The sequence below is a fragment of the Delphinapterus leucas genome, chromosome 18 (genome assembly GCF_059928025.1).
Source record: "Delphinapterus leucas isolate spDelLeu-1000000601 "Yukka" chromosome 18, BTC_Dleu_Yukka2, whole genome shotgun sequence".
Taxonomy (NCBI): Eukaryota; Metazoa; Chordata; class Mammalia; order Artiodactyla; family Monodontidae; genus Delphinapterus; species Delphinapterus leucas.
Genome location: NC_143146.1, coordinates 2383665 through 2395288, shown reverse-complemented (window position 1 = coordinate 2395288; position 11624 = coordinate 2383665).

The following is an 11624-nucleotide window of genomic DNA, read 5'->3' as shown; positions in this document are numbered from 1 at the left end:
TCTAATTCCTGTGCCATCAGAGGCTCGGGTCAGAGGAGCATTTAAACACTGATAAAGCCCAGCCCGCGCGGTAATTCCACCCTGTCACAGACACGTGACGGCATCCCAGCTTTGGTGTTCCCTGGAGCCGCGTTCTGATTTTCACCCTACCCACACTGTTCTTTATGGTTCTTAATCAACAATTCAATCTTTAACAAACACCAAGCTCCCTTCAATAGTTCGTTTCCTTAATTATCCTGCATCTTTTCTTTTCAGTATGATCCAATTTTGCAAAAAAGAAAAAGAAGGCTTTCCACATTTGTGATTATTGTACCCATTATATTTGAACTATCTTTTCATAGTGATGAGGCCGATAAAAAGATAAAATTTTAAAGGGCTCTTCTTTCAGAGACGGGAGACCTCCTGTGTAGAAATTCTCATGTCCTGTGGCCCTTTCTCTTCCACAAGCTCATTAAACCAGACTTTATATTTGCTCTCGAGGAGAGAAAAATCTTGCATATCATTTTTCCCCAAATTGTCTTTATTTCCTTCTATTATCACTTCTGTAACAATGTATATCTGTGTCCTTACCTTAATTCTGCTTTTACTCGATTTCTGAATAAAATATCAAACTCAGCCTGGTGCCTTGAATGTCGCTGTGTCTTTCTTCTTTCTTGGGCTGTGAGCTGTGAGTTGATAGCAGTGAAGTTCATCTACGGACTTGCCTTCTTCAATACATCTAGGGTTACGTTTACACTAACCTCAACTCAGATGGTCTATATTTCCCAATTTCCAAAATCATTCCCAAATAATTCAGAATAAATCGACTTTTGTGGTAAATCCTTTGTGAAGAAATTGCTTTAGATATTTTACTAATAAAGCATCAACTTTGCAAACTAAGATCTGCAAGGAGATGTCCAAAACATTTGCTTCTGCAAAAAAGTAGTATGTAAAATGCATTGTATAGGAAGAAACTACGGAGGCAAGAGACTTTGCAGTGACATGTGATGAGGGTGGACACACCTTGGTATAGAAACTTGCAGTATGGAAAAGTATGCAGTATAATAATAAAGGAATAATTCACAAGGAAACATGCAACCTTCCTGGTGGGTGACTGGAGAAGCAGAGGGGTAGAGACTTACCGTCCAAGAACATCTGGGAGAGTGGAGGTACTTCCCCCGAGGTACGAATGGTTGGAACTTGATCAGGCTTAGGTGACATCTGCTGATCGGAGGAGGCTACCAGGAAGAAATTCCATGCGTGACAGAGTTTCTGGTTGTTTGGGGAGTGAGACTGCAGAGTTTCGCAAATCTTTAGAACGGAAGAGGGAAGTTGGCTGGGTGTTTCATTGACATCGATGTGGCTGTGATGCCAACCTCGTGGGTCCCCAGGCTCACACGGGGCTCTGGGGCACTCACGTTGGCATCAGCCCCGCTGGTCACCTCGGGGATCCTCTACGATTAGGAGCCACAGCGATTCCTCTCAAAGCTGGAAATACTGCGGTGTTTTATTTCCAAGATCTCTTTGCGTGGAGCACACGCCAAGCCGACAGAGGCATCAGTTCCACCAAGAGTGCAGCGTCCTGTTGAGGAGGCCAAGTCTTCGGGAGACGACAGCTTAGCCCGTGACAGCTTAGCCCTCCGGTCTTTCTCTGATGTGGGAAACGGAAACAAGGTCCATTTGGTTCTAGAGCCTGGAGTGAGCTCTCACAGGCGCCTCTGGGGATTTCATACGCTCTCCAAGCGTGAACCGCAGGAAGCTGGGAGGAGTCAAGACCGGCTTGCATTGCTGGGCTTATAAAACTCAGAACTGCATGGCAATACCACAAGTAACACAAGCTGGAAAGAATTACTGCAAAGCAACGTGGCGGTCAGAACGAGCTCAGTGGGGAAGAGGTTTCTGATATGGAGAGGACTTGTCAGCCTCCATCACTGCACAAGCCAGCTCCTTAGAATCAATCAGTCAGTCTCCTGTTGATTCTGTTTCTCTGGAGAACGCTGACCAGTACACCCCTGGGCAATAAAGAGGTCGGCTTCAGCCTAAAGAGAGATCTGGTGCCTGGGAGGTAACCTTGAAACCCACAGAGCTTCCCAAGTGGTAAGCGTGTCTGTGTGACTCAGGGTGGGGAGCCCACTGGTTTACACTGACACAGTGGCTTAGGGTGGGAGCTGGCCGCACCAGAGAGACCGACCCCGGGATGCCAGCCCAACCTCTGGGAGGGAAGAGGTCTGGAGATCCAGGCGATGATCAATCATATCTGTATAAATGAAGCTGCAGAAAACACTCCGGACATTGAGGCTGGGCCGAGCGTCCCCGGGGGTGACCCACATCGACGTAGCGGGAGGTGATGCTTCCCGAGCACACGGCAGCGTCACCTGTGGGGCCCTCCCACCTCGCCCTGCGTAGCTCTTCTTTTGGCTGGCTCTGGTTTGCATCCTTTTGTGATCATGAAGCTGTAATCATAAGAACAGCGCTTCCCTGAGCTCTGTGAGTTGTTCTCACAAATTACAGAACATGAGGGTGGTCTCGAAGAGCCCCACATTGGCAGCCAGCTGGCCTGAAGTGTGGGCGGGCGGTCTGGGGACCCTGACTCGGGGCTGGCATTGGGGGCGAGAGCTGGTCCCTCAGGCTGCTGGGGTACATACTCTTGTACCCCTTCCTCACTGCAGAGCTTTTCCTGCTGGCCCCCCGCTGGCCGGGGTGGGAGCTAGACTTACATGCTCCTGTAAAGATCTGCTCTGTTGCTCACTGGGGACAGGAGAACCCTTGCCCTGCTGTGAGGGGCCAGGCCTGCTTTGCAAACTCACAGAATGAGGCGTCTTCGCCAGGGTCGGGCAGAGGTGGGGAGACCGAAGCTCTGATCTTGGGGTGCCTGGGACGTTCTGTGCTTGAAGGAAAACTGCCGTCCCACCGAGAGCATCCCGTCTGAAACCCGGGCAGTAAACGCTCTCTGTTTGCGTCCTGAATCTTTCTGGAGTTGTTTGGTTCTTGACCGCTGAAGTCCGCTTCCCTCTGCAACAGGGGAACCCGAGAGCCCTCACTGCAAGGAAACGATTCCCTTTCACAGTTGGCCTGACAGATTATGCAATGCTTTTCATTGTCCTTGCTTGTCTAAGAATAAAAACATTTATTCCGAAAGTAAGGCGGTGTACACTATAATCTGATCTTTTGATGAAGCAGAGAAAAGCTGATTTATTTTTAGATACCGAACTTGCTGATAAAGTCCTAATTTGGATCCAGCGTGTGCACGCGCCCGATGCCGTCAGCCTTCTCCCCATTCTCTGTGGGCACATGGGTGTCTCTAAGCCACCCGCCGGCACACGGCACTTTCTGAGTCCGATCCACACGGAGGCTGTTACTGATTCTCCACAAAGAAGAGAAATAAAGTCAGGGCTTTTGCTCTGGCTCGAAACTCTCCCTGCCCTCCCACGATGATTCCAGGCTGGCTTTTCTTTTGCTTGTTTCTAGGTTGCAAGCACATGGATTTAAAAAATGAATCCCCATCTCTTGCCTTCGTAGAGTGGCTTTAGGAATTAAGTGGAGGGCTTAGGACAAAGGTCAGGTCTCTCTGCCGCGAGTGAAGGCTTTGTCCTCCTTCCACGCGGGGGCCTCTGCTTCCCGGAGCATATGGCTGGGGACAGGGGCGAGGCGTCATCTTTTCACGTCACAGGCACAACTGGACATGGAGAGGGAACAGAGCAGGTGGCCGAGGCTCGGGCTCAGCATGGGCCCCTCGTCCAGACGTTCGTGGCATCACTGGGGGCAGTGGGCGAGGCAGAGGAGATGCTGGGCGGGTGGGGGGAGCCTACTGTCCGACCCGGCCGCCGAGGGCAGAGCGTTTCATCCTGTCTGAGAGCAGCACGTAATCAGTCCTTTCAGACGAATGAAGGAACCGGTTTCTATGAAGCGTCTGCATGTGCCAGGTTCTGGGTGAGATGGAGTGAAACAGAGCTTGCCCAGGGATGCAGGCGTGGGGCAGAGCTGGCCTGGGGGACACGGGGGTGGTGGTGAAACTGCTAAAATCCTGTGCAGGAAGCACCCTCCTCAGCCGGGAGACAGGATGGGAAAGAGGCAGGAAGCCGGACCCACAGACGTCCACACCCTAAGCCCGGATCCTGTGACTCTGGGACCTACTTCACAGATGGGCTGACGGCCAGGGGCCTTGAGGTGGGGGGACGGCCCTGATCGTCCAGGTGGCCCCCACTAACCACGTGGGTCCTGAGAAGGGCGGCCTCTCCGGGGGGGTCAGAGGGCAATCCCAGCACAGCGAGAGGCCCGCTGTGAAGGTGGAGGGGCCGAGAGCCGGGGAGTGCGGTGCTCCTGGAAGCTGGACGAAGGCAAGCACGGCTTCTCCCCGGAGGCTCTGGGAGGGGCAGCCCTGTGACACCTTCGCTTGGGCCCAGGGAGCCTCGTGCTGGACTTCTGGCCTCAGGGTCGTCAGATAACACGTTGTGTCGCATCGTGCCCCGACGTCCGTGGCAGCAACCGCATGCTAGGCGGTGGTGGAGGAGGCCTGGGCAGAGCGGGGCCGCTGTGAACTTACCGTCTAGGACCCTGGGTACCAGCGGTACCAGCACCGCCTGGGAGCTCGTTAGAAACGCAGGCCCCCGTGTCCACACCAGCCAGACTGAGGCAGAATGTGCATTTAACAGCATCGCAGGCGCTGCCTGCCCGAGTCCCGGACAGCAGGGCGCGGATGGACAGAGACGGGTAGGACCTGGGTCGGCACGTCTTACCCTTAGCTGTCAGGCCCCTGTAGACTTCGGTCCGGAACACTCCTCAGGCTTCCCTGGACGATCTGGACGATTGCAGCCCAGTTACCGAGTGTGACTTCCTTTGGGCTTGTGTGGTGTTTCCTCGCGACCAGACACATGGAGGAGGCCTGGGTCTCATCACTGCATCCCTCAGGAGTCACCTTTAAGAGCCTCACTGCGGGCGTCCGCCATCGTTCATCACGCGGTGAAGCTGGCATCTCCCAGGTGTATCCGCTTTATGTTTCTCTTCTCCCATCTTAGCTAGTATCTTGTGTACACGCACTTCGAAATTATGTGCGTCCTCATTAAACTTCCCATTTATATATACATTGATTCATTCATTCATAACCACGTGGACTCATGGTCCAATGGTTTAAAGGACTATAATCTGTTACTACCATTACTTATTTTGATGTGTAAATTCTCTCTAGTTCAGCCAGAAGGAGCCCCTGCGAGCCGGCTCTGCGTCTCTTTGGCACATCACTGTTGTTCCATGAGAACCTTCCTGCTTCCTGACACAACACAGTATTCCAGGTCCAGCGCTGGGAGCGGCCGTCTCCCAGGACCCCTGGTTCCTTTAGTGGTTCCCGCTTTACTCTTAAATTCGAGGTCACGTCTACAGTCACACTTGGCCGTGAGGGGAGCAGGGGAGGCTTCCCTCACCTCTCAGGAGGAGGCTGCTTCACCGGCCCCTCCACGTGGACCACCTTTGTTCCTGGCAGCTCCTGGGACCCGCCCAGGGCCTCCTTTCCTCCTGAGCAGAGGCCTGTGCCCATTACCAAGGCCCCACGTGTGCAGCACTGTGCTTCTTCTTCTTCTTCTTGACTCTTAAAAACCCGCTTGCCTCTTCCGCTTCGAATTAATCCCCAAATGTCGCTGTAGTCGGTGTTTATGGATGTGCATCATTTCTCCCCCAGCCTTTTAAAGGGCCAGTCACCATGGTAACCATATTACGGAAACGTGCTTTGTCTCCTTAAAATACCCTTCAGAAAAAGGCCATTTGGTGTTAACATATTCTGACTAGGACTAGCAGCGTGAGCAGTGCGCAGAATACCTTCCCCCGTGCGTGTGTTTTCAGTCATGCAATTTCAGGAAACTCTCAAAACAAGACGAAATATCGAGAGCAGAAAGAGTTCCAATGCTATGACATACGTGTGTGTGTGTTTGTAACTTTGAGAAACTATGTTTACCTGGGGTCTGTGGTTGCTGTGTGAGCCTTATTAGCTCTTGAGGATGACACCTGGCTGTTTCCCAGTTCCGGGTGTGGGTTGAGATTGAGAGAGACACCCTGCTCCCGTTGGAACTGGAGGGTGGCTGGAGCCACCGGGAAAGATGATCCTGGGGGCAGAGTGGGCCCAGAGACCCGCGTCCCACAGGCTGTGCCGATGGATGAGGGTGGGCAGACTAGCTAACTCTGGGTGTCGCGATAGAGCCCGTGGCGGGTCAGGCAGTAGAACGTTTTGCTGTGGTTTTCCATTTGCCCTCAAGACTTTTCTATAACAGTTCATTGGCTGTAGGTTTACTTATTTCAGAATAAGAACCATTTGAGCTGTATTCTGGTTGTTCAGGTCTACCTTTTCATTTTCCAGGAGGAAAAGGAAGCACAGAGGTGTGTACGTCTCAGAGCTGGTTCCTATCCAGACGGTGTTAGAAGTTGCACCTTGACTCCTATGCTGCTTCCTTCTTAAAAATTACCCTCCATCAGATTCCTTCAGGAGCAGAGTTTAACATGCACGTAGTCCTACGCAGTTTATAACGAAATCAGCTCCCTTCCCACCTCCAGATCCTCTCCCCAGAGGTGGCCACTGCTACTCGTTTCAGTGGTGACTTTGGGAATTTCCTGCATATTTCTAAACAATCTCCTGCTTAAGTAGCTGTTTCACCAGCGCTATTTGATACTTTGTACCAGGCGCTCTTTGTACCACGCTTTCCAGGTTTTAACTCCTGATTTTCTCAACAACCCAATGAGGCAGGTACTATCCGTAGACCCATGAGAAAACAGACACAGAGAGGTTAAGTAGTTGGCCCAGACACACAGCGAGGAAGAGGCAGGGATGGGCTTTGACCCTGCCGTCTTGGCTCCGGTGTTGTTGGTGTTTCAGTTTTGCCTCCTGTTCACTGACTTACTGTCATGGAAAGTCAAGGCTTATTCTCTCACATCCTCCACTCCCACGTTTCCCCTACTTCCAGCTTCCCGTCTGCACCATTGATGGCCACATTCACGTGCATGCTCTTTCTCTGTCTCTGTCTGTCTCTATCTCTGTCACACACACACACACACACGCAATTCTTGACTCACCCGGAGGTGCTTCAGTACTTACTTTCCAGGAACGAGGGTACCCCGACTTGACAGTGCTGTCTCATCCCCAGCAAATCAGAAACACTCTGTATTCCAATTTGCCCAATTGTCCCCAAAATGTCTTTTACATACTTTTTCAATCTAGGAACAATCAAGGGTCACACATTACGGTTGTTGTAACTTCTCTCTAATTTCCTTTAATCTAGAGCAACACCACTGCCTTGTCCCTCCCCTCATGACGCTTACACCACGGGGTCGGGGCGAGTTGTCTTGTGTGGTGTCCACGGCGTGGATTGGGTGCTTGTTTCCTTGGGATTCATTTCAGGTCAAACATTTTGGCCGGACGGCCACATGGGTGATCCACGTCGATGATCGCATTGGGAGGATACAGCAATTGGTTGGATTTAATCATTTGGTTGAGACGACTGACTGACAGATATCTCCAGTGTAAGTAGTGTGACCCTTTTTGAGACTGGTAAGAGATCTGTGGGATGATAAATGGAAGCCACGTGAATATCCTGCACCCCCCAAAATGTTCACATGATGACTTTTATTGCTATCAACTTCTAATTCTATTATAGCTCCCACACTTATTAACTGACTTTCTTTTGTAAAGAATAACTTTACCTCTCTAGTCTTTTTTAAAAAAGTAATTCACTATGGACTCAATTATTCTTTTTAATTCAATGTATTATAATCTATTGCCATTATTATTCTTTTTCATGATCAGATCGTTCCAAGTCTGGCCAGTAGAAGCCTCTTCCATCAGGTTCTTGTACTTTTCGATATGCCCCATTCGTCGTTAAGTGGTTCTCTGCCTTCTGACATGAAAAGTGGTCCATGCTTTACTGTACTTTCTCTGCCTGAGACCTGGGATGAGCTAGTTTTCTAAGGAGTCTTGGTTACTTTTCGTGGGGAGTGGAGTTTGTAAACAAAGACCTGGTGGTAGGAGTGCTAATTGCTCCTGGGGTGTCATTGCTTCTGGTCCTTCGAGTGGACAGGGCTAGAAGTTATATATTCACACAAATGCTCCAGTTCAAGTCCAATCCCACAGGGTTGTACCTTGTCCCATGTTTGTATTTCCCTTCTCTTATGGTAAGACTCTGGGTTTCCTAAAGGTTAATATACCCCACTTCTTTGCTCTATGATACACCATGCACAAATTCATCCCAGAATCACTAGAGCAACGCCACTGCCAAAAACGAACTTGTGAAGAAAAATTCAAGATTTCCTTGCAATAATTGTTGTTGTCAGACTAGATCTCACGAAGTGTGAATAATCAGAGAACTGGGTTAAAACTTTGTTTGTGTTACTTCTCCTTGCTGTGAGGCTGTGTTATCAATCTGATATGACGTTACATTCCTTTGTTTCTGTGAGTTACCAACTTTAGGGTATGAGGTTTATCATCATATTTGACTTTTTAAGAAGTGTGCTAAACTTTTACACACTTCAACAACAAAACTATATGAAAAAAGTATAGTCAGAGAATTCTTATTCCCATCTACATCCCTTTTGTTTATTTCCTATTCACCAGCCCCTTGGGTAATAATTTTTATTAGTTTCTTGTTTATCCTCTGTCTATATGTGTATGTATGTGTGTGTCTACATATGTGGGTGCATATATATATAGTATATATATATTTCTTATTTAACCTTCTTTTGTATGTACACAAAAGGTAGTACACTGTATATACTCTTTTGCATTTTGCTTTTTTAACTTAAACTATACTCTGGAAATCACTCTACATTAGTTTATAATATTTTCCTATTTATAACTGCATAGTACGTCATCTGGCTGTCCTATGGTTTATATAACCAGTTGCCTGTGGATGGACACTTAGGTAGTTATATACTGCAATTACAAATAACATCACAATGAATAATCTTGGGCACGTCATCGTGAAGATGTATTTTTCAGGGCTGGTTCCTACAAGTGGGATTTTTGGATCAAAGGGTAAATGCACTTTTTTCTCAGGTATTGCCAAATTCCCCTCCATAGGTGGGTACCATTTAGCATTTCTAACAGCAACGTACACCATGCCTGCTTCTCCCACAGTCTTGCCAAACAGGGTGTGTGGTCAGGCTACTGAGTTTCGCCAGCATGAGAAGTGAGATGTCCTCACTGTAGTTTTAATCTGTGTTTATAAGCGAAGTTGAGCATCTTTTCATACGTTAAGGGACTTTTGTTTATAGGTCTCTGTGAACTGTTCATGCTTTTGTCCATTTTCCACTGGATTTTCATGCTTTCTTTTCCTCTGTTTTTGAGATGCTATGTATAAAGGAGATTAACCTGCGAGAGTGTTGCAGACTTTTGGCCAGTTTGTCTCTTGTTATTCGACTTTATGGTGCTTTCCAAAAGTTTAAAAGAGTTTTCATAGTCAAATTAATCAACTGTTTCTTCTACTGCATATAAATTATGTCACAGTTTTAATAGTTTTCTTCACCCCTTTCATATACAGATTATAAAACAATTTACCCATATTTTCTTCTAGAAGTTTTCCCATTTCGATCACTGATCCATTTGGTCTTTATTCTGGTATATGGTGTGAAGTATAGACCCATTTCTGCCTTTTTTAAACGGCCATCCAATGATCACAATGTTGCCAAAAGTGGGGTCCAGCTACTCGCAGCCCAGAAGCCAGTAAAGAGGCCAGGTTGGTGGAAAGGAAAGTTTGCTTTATTTCAGAAGCCAGCAGCCGGGGAGATAGGGCGGACTCCTATCCAAGGGTCGACTCCCCACTCCCCTCCCCACCCCCATCAAGGGGCAAGAGCTTTTATAGGCTGAGGCAGGGGGCTCCATGCACAGACGGCACAGTCAGCTCTGACCGTCATCTTGAAATGAGTCATCGGTGGTGTGACCAGCGTCATCCTGATGGTTTTAGGTACAGTTAGTCTTCAATTCCATAGCCAGAAGCTCCCCGGAACTGCTGGCTATGGAACTGAATGGACACATAGTCAGCATGTGTCCATTTCTTTGAGGCCAGTTCTCGGAATTGTGGCAACTTATGTCATGGCTACAGTCTGGTCATCATGTGGTTAACTTCCCCCACCTGGTGGAGTTTCAGTACCTATAAAACAGCTCAAGAGTTATGGCTCAGAATATTACCTATAGCCCTTGAGGAGGAACTAAAAGTCCTTGACTTTGCTTAATGACTAAACTAGTATGATTTAGTCTCGTTGGACTGTTTTCCTTTGTTTCTGCATTTTCTCACTTCTCTGGTTAAACTTATTCTTTGGCTAAAGTTTTTCCACAGACAAAAGGCAGGCTGAGGACATGGGGGTCAGGGACCGTAGTTTTAAACCATGGTTTAACAACATCCTTTATTATCACAGAGTCTATCTACTCCCCGTGAGTTGAGCTGTCACCCTTACCCTTTACTATATTCCCATATACTCTTGGGTCTCTGCCTAGACTTACTGTTCCATTGGTCAGTCTATTCATTTGCCAAGATCACAGTTTAATTATTGAGCCTTTTTAGTATGTTTTAATATCTGGTAGGATTAATCCTCCCTCACTGCTCTGCTTTTAGAATTTTCCTAGCTATTATTGCATTGGAATAATATGCAATAATAATTACGTTGAAGGCTTAATTTTTCATTTAAACTTTAGAATCAACTTGTGTAAGTCCAGACTAAAAACTTACTGGGAGTTTTATTTCAATCTTTTAAAATGTGTCTAGTACTCTAGGAGGATCGATGTTTTTATAATGTTGAGCTATCCTGTCCAAGAAAAAAGGATGTTTCTGCATTTGTTCAAGTCATTTTTCTGTTCTTCTTTGAGTGGTTTGAAATGATTTTCATACGGATTTTGCATATTTCTTGGTAAGTTAATTCCTAAGCTAAGCACTTTATCCTCTTTGTTGCTTTGGTAATGGTGACTTTCTCTTCCATTACACACCCACACACATGTGCTATTGATTTTTGTAGATTCATTTTACATTCTTCTATTATTTAAAATTCTTTTATTGTTTTTGTTATTTTCACTATTGAGTCTCTTTGGTTTTCCAAGTATATTATTACATCATGTGCACATAAAGTTTTATTTCTTTCCAAATTTTTAACACTGTAATGGCTTTTCCTTATCCAATTGTATTCATTGTATTTTCAATACAGCGTTAAACGTAGTGCAGGTAGTAGGAATTCTTGCCTTGTTTCTGACCTTAGTGGGAAATACCTCTATTGTTTTCCTGCTAAGAAAGATAATGACCTAAAGGCTGATTTTACATCTGTGTATGTATATACATGAATATGTGTGTGTATAGATACAAATGTAGATAGCTCCATATATGTGTGTAAATATGTGTATGTATTTAGAGAAATATCCATGAATTCTTATTGAAATTATTGTTGAATTTTGTTGAAGCCTTTTTCAGTATTTTGGAGAAAATCATATCATTTTTTCCTTACAGCTATTATTAATGTGGCAAACAATATTAATGGATTTTCTAATATTGATCCAGCCTTGTGTTCCTAATAAGTTCTACTTGGACATGATGTACTATGTTTTCAATGTGTTTTTGGATTTTATGTGCTAATTTTTTTTAAGGATTTTTTGTATTGATATTTATAAAAATATGGATCTCTGGCTTTCC